The 18,863-nt window shown below is 43.7% G+C and overlaps 1 long non-coding RNA gene across 1 annotated transcript; it reads left to right on the forward strand.

Annotated features, from left to right (window-relative positions):
• Window positions 1-1,846: 1,846 nt before the first annotated feature.
• LOC132814207 (uncharacterized) lies at window positions 1,847-6,766 on the forward strand. The gene is made up of 2 exons (XR_009644339.1): window positions 1,847-2,285; window positions 5,346-6,766. It is a non-coding gene; the product is annotated as an uncharacterized LOC132814207 (long non-coding RNA).
• The last annotated feature ends 12,097 nt before the right edge of the window (window positions 6,767-18,863 follow it).

Genomic DNA, 18,863 nt, shown 5'->3' on the forward strand with positions numbered 1-18,863 from the left:
AGAGGGTGGTGTGCATATGGAATGAGCTGCCAGAGGAAGTGGTGGAGGCTGGTACAACTACATCATGTAAAAGGCATCTGGATGCTGACAGACCTGGTGAGTTTTTCCAGCAATTTCTGTATTTGTTAAAACAAAGAATTCATTTTAACACAGGTATCTGTGTTAGCTGGCTGGATACAGAATTGGCTGGCCAACAGAAGACAGTGAGTGGTAGTGGAAGGAAAATATTCTGCCTGGAAGTCTGTGGTGAGTGGTGTTCCTCGGGGCTCTGACCTTGGGCCTCTACTCTTGGTAATTTTTTTAAAATGACTTGGATGAGCGGATTGAAGAATCAGTGAGCAAGTTTGCAATGACATGACGGTTGGAGATGTCGTTGACAGTATAGAGGGCTGTTGTAGGCTGCAGCGGGACATTGACAGGATGCAGAGATGGGCTGAGAGGTGGCAGATGGAGTTCAACCTGGATAAATGCGATGTGATGCATTTTGGAAGGTTGAATTCGAAAGCTGAGTACAGGATTAAGGATAGGATTCTTGACAGTGTGAAGGAACAGAGAGATCTTGGTGTGCAGGTACATAGATCTCTTAAAATGGCCACCCAAGTGGACAGTTTTGTTAAGAAAGCATATGGTTTTTTGTCTTTCATTAACAGGGAGATTCAGTTTAAGACTCGTGAGATCTTGTTGCAGCTCTATAAAACTTTGGTTTGAACGCATTTGGAATACTGTGTCCAGTTCTGGTCACCCTATTATAGGAAAGATGTGGATGCTTTGGAGAGGGTTCAGAGGAGGTTTACCAGGATGCTGCCTGGACTGGAGGGCTTATCTTATGAGGAGAGGTTGACTGAGCTCGGACTTTTTTCAGTGGAGGAAAAGAGGAGGAGAGGGGACCTAATTGAGGTATTCAAGATTATGAGAGACATAGATAGAGTTGATAGCCATAGACTATTTCCCAGGGCAGAAATGGCTAACACGAGGGGTCATGGTTTTAAGCTGGTTGGAGGAAAGTATAGAGGGGATGTCAGAGGCAGGTTCTTTACACACAGAGTTGTGAGAGCATGGAATGCGTTGCCACAGCAGCAGTTGTGGAAGCGAGGTCATTGGGGACATTTAAGAGACTGCTGGATATGCATATGGTCACAGAAATGTGAGGGTGCTTACATGAGGATCAATGGTCGGCACAACATGGTGGGCTGAAGGGCCTGTTCTGTGCTGGACTGTTCTATGTTCCATGTTCTATGTATTCTGGATACATTAAACATTTTATTTTTTAATGACGCAGGGACATATAAACATATCTTCAAATCAACCGAGACCATTTTCTGTTCAGGGTATGGCTCTGTGTATGACAGCAGCAATGATGCACCGACATGGAACAGGGAATGTGATGGAGACATCGTTTGGACAATGTACAAGGAGACCTCACATGGTCCAGTATTGGGAGAGAATGACATTATTGTGTGATTCAACTCAGAGAGGGAGAAAGTGTCATCTGCCAGAGAAGAAACAGCCTATTGCACTCGCTCTCCTTCATTATTCCTCATCACAGTAACGTGCACGAGCTAAAACAAAAGTCTACTGTCATCGTTACCATTCTTATTTTTATAGAATCCTGCAGTGTGGAAACAAGCCCTTCGGCCCAACAAGTCCATACCAACCTTTAGATTAGACTTACAGTGTGGAAACAGGCCCTTAACAAGTCCACACCGACCCGCCGAAGCGAAACCCACCCATACCCTACATTTACCCTTACCTAACACTACGGGCAATTTAGCATGGCCAATTCACCTGCACATCTTTGGACTGTGGGAGGAACACCCGGAGGAAACCCTTGCAAACTCCACACAGTCAGTCGCCTGAGTTGGGAATTGAACCCGGGTCTCTGGCGCTGTGAGGCAGCAGTGCTAACCACTGTGCCACCGTGCCGCCCTAACCTTCCAAAGAGTAACCTTCCCATGCCCTTACAGTTACCACTGACTAGTGCACCTAAAGTAGAAATCGCTGAACACTGTGGACTATTTGACCAACCCACTTGAATTATTCAGCTTTGGGCTGTGGGAGGAAATGGGAGCGCCCATCAGAAGCTCACGCAGACAAGGGGAGAAGATGCAAACTCCACCCAGATAGTCGCCCGAGGCTGGAATTGAACTCATACCCCTGATGCTGTGATGGAACACTGCGAACTCCTGAGCCACTGTGCTAACCTGGAACCTCCTGACTGCCGAATGCAAAGGGAATTCAGCCCAATTCCAACTGTCCCAGGATAAAATCCCATTGCTAGCAGCTGTGTGAGTACAATATCTTCAGAAGCAGAATAACATTTTGGACAATCTCTCAATTTTTCCTTTTGTCATTAGTTACACAAATATTTGGACAAGGTTCTTTAACGTGAAATTGCAGAAAGTCTGTGTGTGTGTGTGTGTGTGTGTGTGTGTGTGTTTTTAGAACGGGAAATATCGAGTCTTTGTTTGCAATATCCAGTTTGCCATTCAGCATTCCATCATAGTTGGAGTAGCGTTGCTCTGGATCATAAACGTGCTATTTGAGCAGATTATAGAAACTAGCCTGACTTGTTCCTAAAACTGACCCTGACCCAGTCTGAGACCAATATCATCGGCCACATCACCGACCTGGTTACATTTAACATTTGTGAACAGTGGAGGAGTGGGACTAGAAAAGGAGACAGTGACCCAAAAAGCCGGGGAACTATAGACCGGTGAGCCTGATGTCGGTGGTGGGTGAGTTGTTGGAGGGGATTCTGGGGGATAGCATTTACATACATTTGGGAAGGTAAGGGCTGATCGGGGTAGACAACGTGGCTTTCTGCATGGGAAATCATGGGACATTAATTTGGTTGAGTTTTGTGAAGAGTTGATACAGAAGATTGATGAAGGCAGTTTGGTAGATATTGTCATTATGGACCTCAGCAAGGTGTTCATAACATTCCGATTGGTAGGCAGATTAGTAAGGTTCGGTCACATGGGATACAGAAGAAGCTCATCACAATTGGCTTGAAGGAAGAGGGGTATTTTTCAGCCTTGAGGCTTGTGAGCAGAAATTGTACACTTAATGGTAAGGGCCTGGTGAGTGTTCTGAAACAAATGGACATAGGGCTGCAGGTACCTTGTTCCTTGAAAGTGGAGTCGAATGCAGACAGTGCAGTACAGAACACATTTTACACATTTGCCTTAATCAGTCAGAGCATTGAGTATAGGGGTTGTGGTGGCATGTTGCATCTGTTCAGGATGTTGGTGAGGCCACTTTAAGAATACTGCGTACAACTCGGTTTTCTGCAGAAAAGATTTACACAGATGTCCCAGGACTGGAGGTTTGCGCTTTAGGGAGAGGATGATTAGTTTGAGGTGTTTCCACCTGGAGTGTCAGAGCTTGAAGGGTAACATTATAGAGGTTTATATAATCATCAGGGACATAGATATTCTGAACAGATATGTTCTGCTCCCCAGGGTAGGGGACTCCAGAACAGGAGTGCATAGTTTGAAGAGGTGAGGACAAATGACTTAGAAGGGACCTGAAGATAAATGTTTCACACAGAGAGTGGTGTGTGTACCGAAAGTGCTGTCAGAGGAAGTGGTGAAGGCAGTTACAATCGCACATTTAAAAAGTATCTGAAAGAGGAGGGATATTGGCCAAACGCTGGTAAATGGGACTGGATCAGATGTGATATCAGCTCGTTGTGAACAGATTAGACTAACAGGTCTGTTTCTGTTCTGCATGACACTGATTCTATAAGAGGGATGACAAAAAATTCTGAAAGTAATGTCCAAATCAGAATCCTTTTCACTGGAAGTTTATTATGCCTCTATGTTCACATTGATTGACAGTTATGTTAGTGAAATATTTGACAGAGAACTGAGTCATGGATAATGGGACGCAGACAGGAAAGTGGGGCTGAGACCACAACCTGATCAGCCACAATCTTAGTGCCTGGTGGAGAAGGTTCAACGTATCTAATGACTCACTCCTGTCCCTCAATCCCATGTTCCTGTGTTCCATTCAGCCCATTAAACCTGTTCGGCAGGAGCATTTAGAGGCTACTTACTTCTATAACCTGGTGCACAGAAACCGAGGAGATCATTCGGCCCTTTAAGGGTGTCCCACACGGTTTGAGGTGATTTGAGAAGTGTACTTATAAAACCCAAGCTGGGTATGAAAGAGGCCCCTCATCTCTCTGTACAGAGCTTCCTCTCTCTGAAACTTGTGCTCTATTTCTTGGTCATATTGTAGACCCAAATTCACTATGAATACAGCCCCCATACCTCACCCAGCGATGGCTCACAAAATCCTCTTGTCTCCCTGACGGCAACATTCAATAACAGAACATTCATGAAAATATCACCCACTAACTTTCCAATAACAGAACGTGAGAACATCAGACACTGGGGCAGGTCGTTCACTCCCCAAGCCTGCCTTGCCCTTCACTAAGATCATGACGGATCTGCTCTCGGTCTGAAATCCTCTTTCATACCCAATTCCTCATCGCCCTCACCTCTCGGACAGGTCAATATCCATCTACCTCCTCTTCAAATACTTTCAGTCATCTGGCTCCGCGAACACTGTTGAGAAGAGAAACCCTGACATTCAATGCCACCTGTTTGAAGAAACCCCTTGCTGCTCCTATACCATGGCCTATTGATATGAACAAAAGAGGTTGACACAAGGGGTGAGGTAAAAATGATTGACCCTGATATCAAGGCTTCTGTTGACATCAAGGAGCTGAACAAATCTGAACTTAATGGAATCAGAGAAAACTCTCCAGTGTTTGGAGTCAAACATGGCACAAAGGAAGATGTTCATCATCTCAGTCCTGGGTCACCTCTGTGGGAGATCCTCAGGGTAGCTTCCTCTTCACAAACATCTTCAGCTGCTTCATCAATGTCTCCCCACCCTCACTCTCCCCGCCATAAGATCAGAAGTGGGGATGGTCACCTAGGATTCCACAATGTTCAGAATAATTTGACGCCCCCGTCAGCTCCTGAACTGGACTGTGTCCATGTGCAGCAAGACATGGACTCCATTGAGGCTTGTGCTTTTAAAGAGTCTGTAACATTCATATAAAGGACTGTCTGACACTACACATTGCCACAGTAAACTAAGAGTTCATTCCGCACCTTACACTGGTTTCACAGGAATATGAGGAGGTCATTCAACCCATTGACACTATTAGAGAAGAACAGGGACAGCCCATTCAGTGCCTCCAACATATTACTCAAGAAGGGAAGGATTCTAGTGTGATGGGCCACACCAGAGCCCCTCGACAATATTTGAAGACGGTAGCCTAGACTCTAATGTTTTCTTATTTTAAAGAAAATATAAAATGTCTGTTCCAGATGCAATGTTACTGGACAAACAACTCGGTGTGAAGCATAACCCCATTTGCTTAAATACGATAGATGAAATAAAACCAAAGAAAGAAGAATTTAGAATAATGTATTTATATTGGACAAGTTAACAGAACAATAGATCTAGGAACTAATACTAATGAACTGTTCCAATACTGGAAAATCACATGAACACAGCCCTTGGAAAAAAGGAATATTCAGACACTGAATGACACAAATATTTCTCCAATTCAGGATTTAAAAACAGCACCAAGAGAAAATTCATAGAGAGGAGCTGCCAGGAGACATTCACTAAAACTTTCAACTCGGTGGAGACCCCAATAATTTCTGATGTTACTGAGAAACCGAAACCCAGAAATCCTAATCTGTGAAAGCTGACCACACCCATTCCATCTGCATTAAAATAAACCCAAGGCATCACTAGTTGTTTATTCAAGTGGTCCTAACTAGCCAGCTTGGTAACGGTCATTCAATCTCTCTCTTAAAATAAACCAGAACAAAATAACTTCTTAAAGCTACAGCATCATCACACTAGTCAGCACATCGAGCTGTCATTCAGGAACCAGGGGTAACACAATCAGGCCTTTGACCCAATCGGACGAGGAAGTAGCCAGTCAGTCCCTTGAGTGACTTACACAGGAACAGTAGGAGGCCATTCCCACCTCAATGCACTTACACGGGGCAGAATGAGGTAATTGATGCTGATTCCTGATGAACGGCTTATGCTCGAAACGTCGATTCTCCTGCTGTGCTTTTCCAGCAAACCACTGTCTACTCTGATCTTCAGCATCAACAGTCCTCGCTGTCTCCTAATTGATGCTCTAACATGATGACCAAGTGGAGCAGAGGCTGCACACACAGACTGCTCCACGTTGTTCCTCGTAGCTCCGTCTGTCATGATACACACGTGGGACTTTAACGTGGTTTTCTCGCGGTGAGGAGGGAAGACATATGTCTTGTGTGAAGTTACAAGAAGGCTCCTTCCATCTCCGGGAAGCCAGCCTGGTGTTCTCTATGTAGGGTGGATGCTGATGGGAATGGCTACCTGTTTCAGATGGAAGGTATTGTGGCTGCTGTTGGGGATTGTGAGCAACCTGACGTTCAGTTCGGGTTCACACGCCGACTACACAATAACGTGGGGAGAGTTAATTAAGGCATATAAACTATTAGGAAAGTCACGTTAGACTGATGGATGGACTCTCTAAATTCAAATAATGCTGATCTTGTTCATGTTGATCTTGTCTAGTGCACATCCTGTTCAATGTAACCGTTATGCCTTACTCTGTCCAAGTCTATTTCCACCCTATGATCTGTCTGGCCATGTTTACTATGATCTGCCTCCACTGCTCATAAATAAAGTGTTTCCCTGTACTGAGGTACACGTGACAATAAATCAAACCAATAACTCCTGGGTAAAGTATGGAATTTCTGTTTTGGAAATAAGAGACCCCTGCCACTCCTCATGTTTCAGCATCACCATTTTTTCGTCTATCACACTCTACAGGTTAAACACTCAGCTTCCTCACTCTATCCTCATGTTACCATCATCCGTGTCTATGGTACGGGAACCATTCCTTACAAAGGACATCAAATCTGTACAGAATGCTCCAAATGCTCTCTCAGCAAGGTTCTACAACAGCTGAAAGATGGCTTCACTTATGTACTCGAATCATCTTACAATGAAGGACAGCATATCATTGACTGCACCCATTACTTACACAGGGTTTGATTCGGAGCAGTCAGCATAGACAGCATAGATCATGCTTCCCAAATTTCTTAGAGTGCTTTGATGAGGTTTGATAAGTTTCCAAATGGCAGGCTGCTCAGGAAGGTTACAACATGTAGAATGCGTGGGAACTGTCCAATTGGATACACAGTTGGCTTGATGGTAGGAAGAAGTGGGTTTAGTGGAAAGATGTTTGTCAGACTGGAGGCTGGGTCCATAGCTGTTTGGTATCTATGATTTGGTTGAGAATGTACAAGGTATGATTAATAAGTTTGCAGATGACATTAAAGTAAGTGGGAGCATGATCAGTGAGGAATATTATCAGAAATTGCAGCAGGACCTTAATCAGTTGGGGAAATGGGCCGAGAAATGGAATTTAATATAGAAGCGTGAGGTCTTGCATTTTGGAAATTCAAATCAAGGTAGGAGTTTCATGGTGAATGGGAGGGCCTTAAGGGGTGCAGGGGGCAGAGAGACCTTGGTGCTCAGGTGCACGGTTCCCTGAGAGTGGAGTCACAGGTAGACAGGGCAGTGAAGGAGGCATTTGGCACATTGGCCTTCATCAGGCAGGATATTGAGTATAGAAGATGGGAATTTATGCTGCAGTTATACAGGACTTTGGTAAGGCCGCACTTGGAGTATTGTGTTCAGGTTTTGTCACTTTGTTTAAGGGAGGATGTTATTAACTTAGAAAGAGTACAGAAGAAATTTACAAAGATGTTGCCAGGACCCAATGATCTGAGTTATAGGGAGAGGTTGGACAAGACAGGACATTTTCTTTGGCGTGTAGGAGACTGGGGGAGTTGTTATAGAGCTGTACAAAATCACGAGGGGTATAGATAGGGTTAATGCTCTCAGTCTTTTTCCAAGGTGTAGAGAATCGAGGACGAGAGAGGATCAGTTTAACGTTAGAAGGAAAGGAATAAAGGGGAACCTGAGGGGCCACTTCTTTCCACAGACGCTGGTACATGGATGAGCTACTCGCAGATGTAGTTGAGGGGGGTAAATTAACAACATTTCAAATGCGTTTGGATAAATATTTAGGTAGGAAAGGACTGGAAGGATATGGGCCAACTGCATGGAAATGGGGTGAGCGTGGATGGACATTTACAAGGTGGAGTCGAACCACTCTGTTAATTAAAATCAAACACGCAGAAAAGCTCACCTCACCTCGTAATCTGTTAAAATATGAGTGACACAGACCTCCTTTTAAACAGAAATTAACAAGTTAGTTTCTTAACCTTAATAGTGAACACTAAACAACAACTATTCACAAATACAAGTCCCTCTTTTCTTAGCTACTTACTATCTGACTCGAACTCTGTAAAAATATGCTGTTCCAACAACCCACATATTAAACATTACAATCTCAAGACCATACAGTCTCTATCTTCCCCGCTGTCTTCACTCTTTCAGCTGCATCTCCCCGGGTCATTTTTTTTGTTGCAAGTAGGTTTGACATGAACATGTGTCTTTGAGAGAGAGTGTTTGAGAAGGTCAGTTAGCACTCCTGCTCTACAGCAGTTGCTCTACTGTTGGATGGCAGCAGCTCTCCCTCCAGTGTTCAACATGCTGGGTTTATATGCTCCCCATGATATAATAATTCTCATAATTTGATTGCTGTCCAGGTGTCCAAACAATAATATTCACATTCTGTTGGCATCTGGTATCCTGAGCGTTATTTAAACTCTTTGGTTACATTTGAATGGCTGTCAAAACAGCAACCAAAACTCAGGAATCCATTTCTCAGCTAATGGTGACATGTGGAACAGTGTGACCTTCAGCTGGCATCTCAAGCTTTAATTTCTATTCAGCAAAACCCGATCTGTCTTAAAGTGTCCATATATGTTTTTGTCTTCATAACATCTCCCCGTTTCAGAAAATAAAATGAACTAGCAGAATGAAAAGATGGCTACATTTGTTTTCCTCTAATTCTTAATCCCAATTTTATGAAATACCAAAGTGTTAATCTCAGTTATATCATTCATATTAATTCTGCACACCAATACAACACTGGAATAAGTCAAAACTTATCTACACTTTTTCCTTTAAATCCATGAAAACACATCTGCTATCACATTGTAGGAGCCACAGTATGTACATTTTGTAAGTTTAAAGTCGGTAAGGTAAGACTCCAATGAAATAGTCTCATATTCCGGTCTTTAAATATTCCAAAAAATGCGAGAGATTTGTCGTTGTCCACAACTATCTCCGACAATTTGTTTGTCATATACACATTAAAATATTGTCAGGCCAGTGTGGAACTTAATCATTCTTGTTCAATAAGTAACCTATCGGGGTCTCCATTTTAATTTTATGATTTTATCTTTAAGTTAATAACGTTCAATAATATATTCTGATTCATTTTCTGTGTGTGTGCATATATCTCTGTTGTACGTCCATTTGCCTTTCAGGACGGAACACCTCTGCCTGTTCAGGTTTTTCCTGCACCGTTACATCAAACAGGGTGTCAGTTCACTGAGCATCAACTCATTTGTCTTTTTCGTTCCTTTTTCCTTCCTGCTGTAACTTATGACAGTGGGATCTTGTTACTGGAAAAAAATCCTGGATAATTTTCTGTTAACTCACCAATTCCCTCATCTTCCTTTGGCTTCTCCACCACAAGGGGTGCCTCTCCCACCTTGCCTCCTGCTAAATCATTCCCAAGAACAAACTGTATTCCTAGAACAGACACTCTGTTACTCACTGTCACTGTTACTTCCCCAAACTTGATTTGCCATTCCATCCTGATGTTACACAAGGGAATGCTTAATTTCTGTCCCCATTTCACAAGTTATCACGTTCTTGATTATCATGTCAGAAAGAGTGACAAAAAACTTTCAACTCGTACTATTAGAGGGTGAGAGAAAGTGAGGGCGGCAGATGCTGGAGATGAGAGTTGAAAAGTGTGTGGCTGGAAAAGCACAGCATGTCGGCAGCATCCAAGGGGCTGGAGCAGTGACGTTTCAGGCATACGTCCTTCAGCAGGAAAGTGGGGCGTAAGGGAGGGGGAAGGAGGTTGAAAAATAAATGGGTGGGTGGGGGGTGGAGCTGGGTGAAAGGGAGCTTGGAAGGCGATTGGTAGATGCAGGTGGGGTGTGATGGTGATATGTTGGAGAGGGGGGTGGTAGGACAGCTGGAACCCCCAACCTGTACAGCATCAACGTTGACTTCATCAAATTCCAAATCTCCCCTCCACCAACCTCTCCCAGATCCAACCGTTCAACCTAGCACCGCCCTCTTGAACTGCCCTAACATGCCATCTTCCTTTCCACCTATCGACTCCACCCTCCCCTCCGACATATCATTATCACTCCTACCTACATCTTCTTGTTGCCTTCCCAGTGACCCTCCCACCAGCTCAGCTACTACTCTCGTATTTATCTTCCAGCCCCTTGTCCCCCATCACGTTCCGGACGATGGGTTTCTGCCTGATATGCGAATGTCCTGCTGTTCGGACGCTGCCTGGTCTGTTGTGCTTTTCTGGTGCCTCACTTCCCAACTAATAGAGAGTGAGCAGATCCCTTATCTCACAAAATTATAATTTCTTATCCTTCTCCCCCTGTTCTTTCTGAGTAAACTTTGTCTACAGAGCTGAATTGTTTAGTGAGATCAGGCACTGCCTCCATACCCAGCCCTTGCCTAGGCTGTGCAATGTCCTGCAGCTCCTCGGCTGCACTTGGGGTTTCCTTTACCAGTTTCACTAGTGCCACTGGCTTAGCCTCTTCTACCGCATCTTTCCCCAAAGTGTCTTCTTTAACGCCTAGCACGGTGTGCCATCTTACTGCAGTGATAACAACTTTTTCCCTGTGCCCCTCTTAAACCATCAGCACTGTAATATTATGTGTTCCACTCCCTTACAGTGAGAGCACCTGAGGCCTTTCACCACCTTTCAATCCCCATGGGCTTCTTTCTTCACCTGTGGTAAACTATTGTGAGCTACTGTTCGCTTTGTAATGTGTGACCTTCCCTCTCCCAATTTCTATCCCCCACAGGATGAAATTCTTGCCAGATGCTAAATTTCATCACATGCCACAATGCATATTTACCTGCCATTTCTGCCGCGCTTCTCACTTCTTGAACTTTCTATTCATTCACATGATTTTTTCCTATCTCTGGAAATGAGTCTTTTAACTTCTCCAACAGATTAATCTTCCTTCAAGCCTCACAGGTCTTATCCATTTTTAAGACCATAACCCACCTATCAAAATGACTGTGGTTAATTCTTTCAAACTCAATATAAGTCTGACCTGGTTCCGTCTCTATTTTTCCGAATTTCTGTCTATATGCTTCTAGTGCCAATTCATAACGAATCAACATAGCCAATTTGACATCGTGATAATATCTGGATCCCTCGTCTGATAGCGCTGCACATACCTCACTAGCTGTGCCCACCAGATTAGTCTGAACTAGCATTACCCACAAGTTCACTGCCGTGTCATTTTCTCAAATGAAATAAAAAAACGTTTTGACATTTTTCTCCCCGAAATATGACAAGTTACTAACCTAGTTGTATATATCCCTACGTTCTCCCTTCATCTCCATCCTGTTCATTTAACTTTCTTACCTAATTCCCAACTTCTGAATTTCAATTCCCCTCTCTCTTTCTTTCTCTTCTCTTTCTCTTTTTTCTCTCTCTGTTTCAGCCCCTTTACTTATCTTCTAACTCCAGTTGCCACATTTGTAATTTAAGTTATTGTAACTCTACTGCAGTTGCCTATTTCTCTGATACATCAAAGTGCTTGACCAACTCCATTACAATTCCAGCTTCCCTTTTCTCCCTGGTTAAACCCAATTCCAACCTATTGGCTAATTCTAAAAAATGACCTCCTTCTGTCTTTCTAAATCTCTTTGGAAAATTCGGGAACCTCTTCAGTAATGTTAAAAGCCATTTCCCTCACGTTTCATTTCACCAACCACAAATAACAAAATTAAACGAATTTTCCCAATGGTTTCATTTGAAGCTCAAAGTCACTAATTGCAATGAGTTGGAATTTGCTGGGACCTGTTGTATCTCAGATCTGTTCAAGTCTGTCCAAATGCCATATGGCAAGGCCCCAAACTGTAGAGCATCAATGTCAAACCCCTCTGTTAATTAAACCATATACCCAGAAAAGCTCACCTCACATCATAATCTGTCAAAACGTGAGCGACAGAGAACTCCTAAATTCCACTAATAAACAAAAAAAAAAATTCATATGTGTGCAAGTTAGCTCACTGAGCTTGAAGGTATGTTTTCAGAAGTTTCATCACCATGACTATGTTTCTTAAAGTGGGTGATGTCATTTCCGGTTATTTTAACAATCGAATGTAGACAGAATCTAAATTGATGAGTTTATTGATGGACTTCTGGTTAGAATACCATTCCTCTAAGAAGGTCCTTCCGTGTCTCAGTATGTGTGTGTGCTTTGTCCCAGTCAAAGGGGTGCCCTTCTTTGTCTGTATGTATGGAACAAAGTGATAGTGCGTCATGTCTTTTGGTGACTAGTTGGTGTTCATGTATCCTCGTAACACGACAACAGGGCAGTTTAAATGGTGGAAAAAAGATTGTATATATACTGTTTAATCAATGTGTGTGTGTGCAGATAAGTCACAAATGATGTATAAAATTGATAAAATATTAAAACATTATTTGATCCTCTCAACGTTCCCTCTTTTTCTGGGATTCCCAACTCTAATTTCTCATTCTTACCAGGATGTGTGCTCCAAATTCTTGTTTCTGGTGTCCCAACTTATTTCAATATGTTGGCCTGCTGGGTTCTTTCCAAAGCTAGTGTCTGTCATATCATTGCAGACAAATATTCTGGCATCAGACTTAGCATTTGAATATATTACTCTGTTGTACGTGCACTGTATAAAGGACCACAGCACACAGGCATGGCCAAAATATTCGGGGATGTTCACCTACTTCTTTCGAGAATGTGGTTTTCTCATTTTCCATATCTCCATATCGATATACTCTCTCTCTCGTTCTCCCTTTGTAGCTGGTTTAGAATTCCACCAATTATTCTTCGTGTCCCATCTCTCAAAGCTCCTTCTTTTAGTTTACATCTCTTCAAGATGTAATGTGGTTATAATTAAGCAATGTAACTACAAAGACATGCGGGCGTAGCAGGCCAGAGTTAATTGGAGGGGAGCTGAGCAGGAAACAGCATGGAGCAGCAATGGGAGGAGTTTCTGGGGATAATTTGGAAGATAATACAAGAAATGCAACCCCAAGAACATGAAACATATTCATGGGAGGACAAGGCAGCCATGAGTGTTAAGGCATCAATTCAAAAGAGAAAATATACAATGTGGTGAAGATAATTGGGAATCCAGAGAATTCATTGGCTCTGAAACTACATAACTCTGGTATCACTGACACTACAGAGCTCTTAATCATGGTCAGGGAAAGAAACAGAGGGAAAAATAATCACTTTAAACACAGAAGATGGTATTTCTCAAGGAAAAAGATTCAGGTGAATAAAACATTTGAGTTAAGATCAGTTAAATGCTTTTGCGGAATGTGTCAGATTGGAAGCAAGACTCGGGGAGACAGACCCTCAGCAGAATGAGAGTTTGAAAATTGAAGTATTTCCACATCAGAAACCAGGTTAGGTCACTGAGTGCAGGGCTGATGAGTGAATGGGTCTCAGTGAGAATTGGGGAACAGACAGCAGAATTGCATTGCAGATATTGCAGTTCCAAACTGCGTATTCATGTAGTGCTTTAGACCACAGCAGCAGGAGAAGCAGAACAGCATCCAACCACAACCTGTAACTTTTTGCCAGGATAACACTTCAGTCTGTCATTACCATCAACAACATCTATGGCTCAGTGACCAGTATGGGTGAACATGTCAGAGTCAGAATCACATGAATCTTAACCTGATGCTAACTCATTTATGCCAGCAGACTTGACCAACAGATCTGATCGAAGCCCTGCAGTCCTGCCACATTCAGTTATAAATGGTGATGGATGCTTAAACAAATAACTGGAGGAGAGGGCTCCACAAACATCCCCATCCTAAATAATGGAACAGACCTGCACATCAGTGTAAAAGAGAACGATGTTTTATTTGCACCAACTTCTGCCAGAAGTGTTGAGTCGATGATAATCCTCACCCACGCCATGATGCCCACAAAATCACAGATGCCAGTCTTCAACTAATGTGATTCGCTGCCCGTGACATGAAGAAACAGCTGAACACAGTAGATATGACACAGGCAATGGGCCCTGACACCATTCCTAAATAGGACTGAAGACTTGTGTTGCACAACAAGCCGTGTCGCTGGGGAAGCTGTTTAATTCCAACTCCAACTCTGACATCTCCCTGGCAATGTGGAAAATTACTCAGCTAAGTCCCGTTCCCTAAAACGGGAATAATTGCCATCTGATCATTTACCACTCCCTCAGTCCCATCACGACAGTCAAGTTGGTAGGAGTTCTTTTTGACAGAGCTGTCAAGCAGCACAGAAATACCCTGCTCAGTGTTGTCTCTGACAGGTCCCCATGTGGAGATGGTGCTGCTGTGAAAATGTCACTGGATTACTAATCCAAACCAGGCTAATGTTCTGGCAGCTGGTGGAAGTTAAAGACAATTAATAAACTATCGAGATCTAAAATCTGGGGTCAGTAACAGTGACCTTGAAGACAATATCGATTGTAAACAGAATTTCCTTCTCCAATGTACTTTTAGGAAGTGAATCTCCCGTGATTTCCTGGGCTGGCCTAAAACTGACTCCAAAGACCCTGGCATGTGATAAACGTTTCAATGGTCTCTGAAACGGCCAATCAAGGCACTCACTTGTATCAAACTACTCCAAAGACTGAAAGGATGAAACCCGGCAGAACATCTGGCCTCAACATCAGTGTCGGAAAAGGGAATGGGAACACAGACCTGTCGACCCTGCAGAGACCTCCTTCTTAACATCTGAGAACTTGTGACAACATTTACCGAGCTTTCCCACAGACTCCACAGAAACAGCGGGAAAGGAGTAGGTCATACAACACATTGAGCCTCCCCCATTCTAGTTCATGGAAAAACATCTCCTCAATGCAATTACCCCACATGATATACATATCCGTTAATGTGAGTAACCATTGGAAGTTATAAAATAGGAAATGCAGTAGTACGTTTGGTCCATTGAGTTTGCTAACTAATTCCATGTAATGATGGTTGGCCCTTCAGTTCCACACCGTACTCCTGCTCTCCCACCATCCCTTTACTGTCTCTAAATCCTTATTTATAATCAGTGTCTTGGTTTCCAGGTGCAAGCCAATTCCCCATGTTCACCAGTCTGTGAGTGCAACCAGTTATTCTCATCTTATTTCAGAGTGACCTGCCTTATCTAATACTGTGGTTCCTTGTTTTAGTCATCCCAGCCAGGGGAATATCATCCCTGCTTTTAATCTGTCTCACCCTGTCAGAGTTTTGTATATTTCACTGAGATCTCCACTCATTTTCCTAAACCCCATGGAATATTGGCCCAGTCACCCCAACCCTGCTTCCACAACAAGCTCGTCATCCCAGATATCAGTCTGGTCATCCTTCACTGCTCTCCCTCAATGTCAGGTTGGTCCTTTATTAGGTAAGGAGACCAAGCCTGCACACAATACTGCACAATACTCGAGATGGGATGTCTCCAAAGGCCTGTACAGCTGCAGTAAGACACCCTTACTCCGGGACTCACATCCCCCTGAAATGAAGGTCAGGCACCATTTATCTTCCTTACTGCTTTCTGTGTCTGCAATATTGCTTTCAGCGACATATGTACAAGGATATACAGATCCTTTTCCGTGTTATAGCTCCCCACTTGGTGGGTCTGTGTACACTGGTCAGCGTGTCAATGCCATGCCCAGTATTGACTTCTGGTTACAGAACTCACTGCGCTGCAGGGACCTCAGAGGTTGATGCAGAAGGAAACAACAAAAAGGAGCATATGGCCCTTTGTAAATCAATGTGTTTCAACCAATCCTTTTCAAATTGTAGGATTCCAGTTTATCATTTCCACCAAAGGGCACACCGTCACCTCTATCCACATTGTTCTCCATCTGTCACGTATTTACCCATTCACTCCATTTGTCTTAGTCTTCTTGGTGCTTTTTTACATCCTCCGCACCCACTCACAATCCCACATCCATTTGTGCTGTCAGCAGGCTGGGATGTATTGCATCTGATTCCAGCAACCAAATATTTAAAGGACATTGTGAACTGCTGGGCCCCAAACACCGATCTCTGTGATACCTCAGCAACCGTCCTCTGTTAATTTCTATTTCTGTATTTCGTCAATCTGGGTGTCACTGGCTGGGCCAGCATTTATTGCCTGTCCCTAGTTGCTCTTGAGAAGGTGGTGGTGAGCTGCCTTGTTGAACACTGCAGTCCACCTGCTGTGGTTGACCTCCAATGCCATTAGGGAGAGAATCCCAGGATTCTGACCCAGCGACTGTGAAGGAGCGGTGATATATTTCCAAGTCAGGATGGTGAATGGCTTGGAGGGGAACGTAAAGATGATGGTATTTCCATACATCTGTAGCCCTTGTCCTTCTAGATAGAAGTGGTCGTGAATTGGGAAGATGGTTTCTGAGGATCTTTGGTGTATCATTTCATTGCAGCATGTGGATAGTAAAACACTGCTGCTGCTGCGCGTTGATGGTGGAGCATTGCGGATGAAGGGGCAGTCAAACTGGCTGCTTTGTCCTGGATGGTATAAAGCTTCTGGAGTGTTGTTGGGGCTGCACTCATCCAGGCAAACTGGGAGTCTTCTTTCACACTTCTGACCTATATTGTATTGACATGCATTGTAGATGATGGACAGAATTTTGGAAATCAGGATGTGAGTTACTCGCCACAGCATTCCTAGCTTCGGACTTGCTCTTATAGTTACAGTGTTCATGTGGGGAGACCAGTGAGTTTCTGAGCAATGATTACTCACCAGGATTTTGATACTGGGGGATTCAGTGATAGTACCACCATTGAATGCCAAGGGGCAGGTTAGATTGTATTTTATTGGTGATGGTCATGGTCTGGCATTCGTGTGGGTTGAACATTACTTGCCACTTTCTAGCCTGGATACTGTCCAGATCTTGTCGTGTTTGAACATGGACTGCTTCAGTATCTGAGGAGCCACAAATGTTGCAGAACATTGTACAATCATTGGCGAACATCCCCACTTCTGACCTTAACATGAAGGGAAGGTCATTGATGAAGCAGCCCTGAAGGAGTTTCTGTTCACTGCTCGAGGGACTCCTACAGACATGGAGCTGAGTTGACTGTCCTTCATCAACCATGACCATCTTCCTACGTGTCAGGTACGATTCTAAGCAGCGGGGAGTTTGCCTCTGATACCCATTGATTCCAGTGTTGCTAAGGCCCCTTGACACCACACAAGGTCGAATGCAGCCTTGATTTAAAGGGCTGTCACTCTCACCCTACCTCTGGAATTCATCTCTTTTGTCCATGTTTGAATCAAGGTAATGAGGTCAGGAGCTGAGTGGTCCTGGTGGAGCCCAAACTGCGCGTCATTGACAGGGTATTGATGAGCAGGTTGCTGCTTAAAAACACTGAGACCTTCCACCACTTTACTGATGATCGAGAGTAGACTGATGGAGTAGTAATTGGCCGGATTGGATTTGTTCTGCTTTTTATATACAGGAGATACTTGGGGTAATTTTCCACATAATCAGGAAAAACCATTGTTGTAACTGTATTGAAACAGTTTGGCTGGGTGAGTGGCAAGTTATGGAGCACAAGTTTCCAGTACTATTGCCAGAATGTTGTCAGAGTATGGACCCCATAGAGTATCCCGTATCTCCAACCGTTTCTGGATATCGCGTGGACTGAATCGAATTGGTTGATGACTGGAGGAGGCTGAAATGGATCATCCACTCAGCATTTCTGACTGAAAGTTGTTACGAGTGCATCAGCCTTATCTTATACACTGAAGTGCTGGGCTCTTCCATCATGGAGGAAGGCGTTATTTGTGAAACCTCTTCCTCCAATGAATTGTTTAATCGTCTCCAACGTTTCTCGACTAGATGTGGAAGGACTGCAGAGCTTAGATCTGAACCGTTGCTTGTGGGATCACTTAGCTCTGTCTATCACTTACTGCTTATGCTGTTTGGCCCACGAGTCGTCCTGTTTGGTGGCTTCACCAGGCTGACACTTCATTTTCAGGTTTGCCTGGTGCTGCTCCTGCCATCCTGCACATCCATTGAAGCAATGTTTATCCTCTGGATTGATAGTAATTGTTGCGAGGGGGATATGCCAGGTCATGAGGTTGTGTGGCTGTACAATTCTGCTCCTATAGATGAACCACAGCACCTTATGGACACCCAGACTTGAACTGTTAGATCTGTTTGAAGTCTGCCCTACTTCGCACTGTGATAGTACCACCCAAAATGGTGAATGTTATTCCCAATGTGCAGGTGTGACTTTGTCTCCACAATGACTATGCGGTGGTCACTCTTAACGATACTGTCATAGGCAGATACTTCTGCAATTGGCAGATTAGTAAGGCTGTGGTCAAGTGTATATTTTCCTCTTGTTGGTTCCTTCACTTGCCTGCCGCAGAACCACTCTAGCAGTTATATCCTTTAGGACCCATCCTTGTCGATCAATAATGCTGTAGCTGAGATACTGTTGGTGGTGAACATTGAAATACCCCACCCAGAATGCTACCCTCAGTGCTTCCTCCAAGTGTTGGTCAGCATGGAGGAGTATTGATACATCAGTTGAGAGTTGCTGGTACTTGGTAATCAGCAGGAGGTTTCCTTTCCCAAATGCAAACTAATGCCAT

The sequence above is a fragment of the Hemiscyllium ocellatum genome, unplaced genomic scaffold (assembly GCF_020745735.1).
Source record: "Hemiscyllium ocellatum isolate sHemOce1 unplaced genomic scaffold, sHemOce1.pat.X.cur. scaffold_741_pat_ctg1, whole genome shotgun sequence".
Lineage (NCBI taxonomy): Eukaryota > Metazoa > Chordata > Chondrichthyes > Orectolobiformes > Hemiscylliidae > Hemiscyllium > Hemiscyllium ocellatum.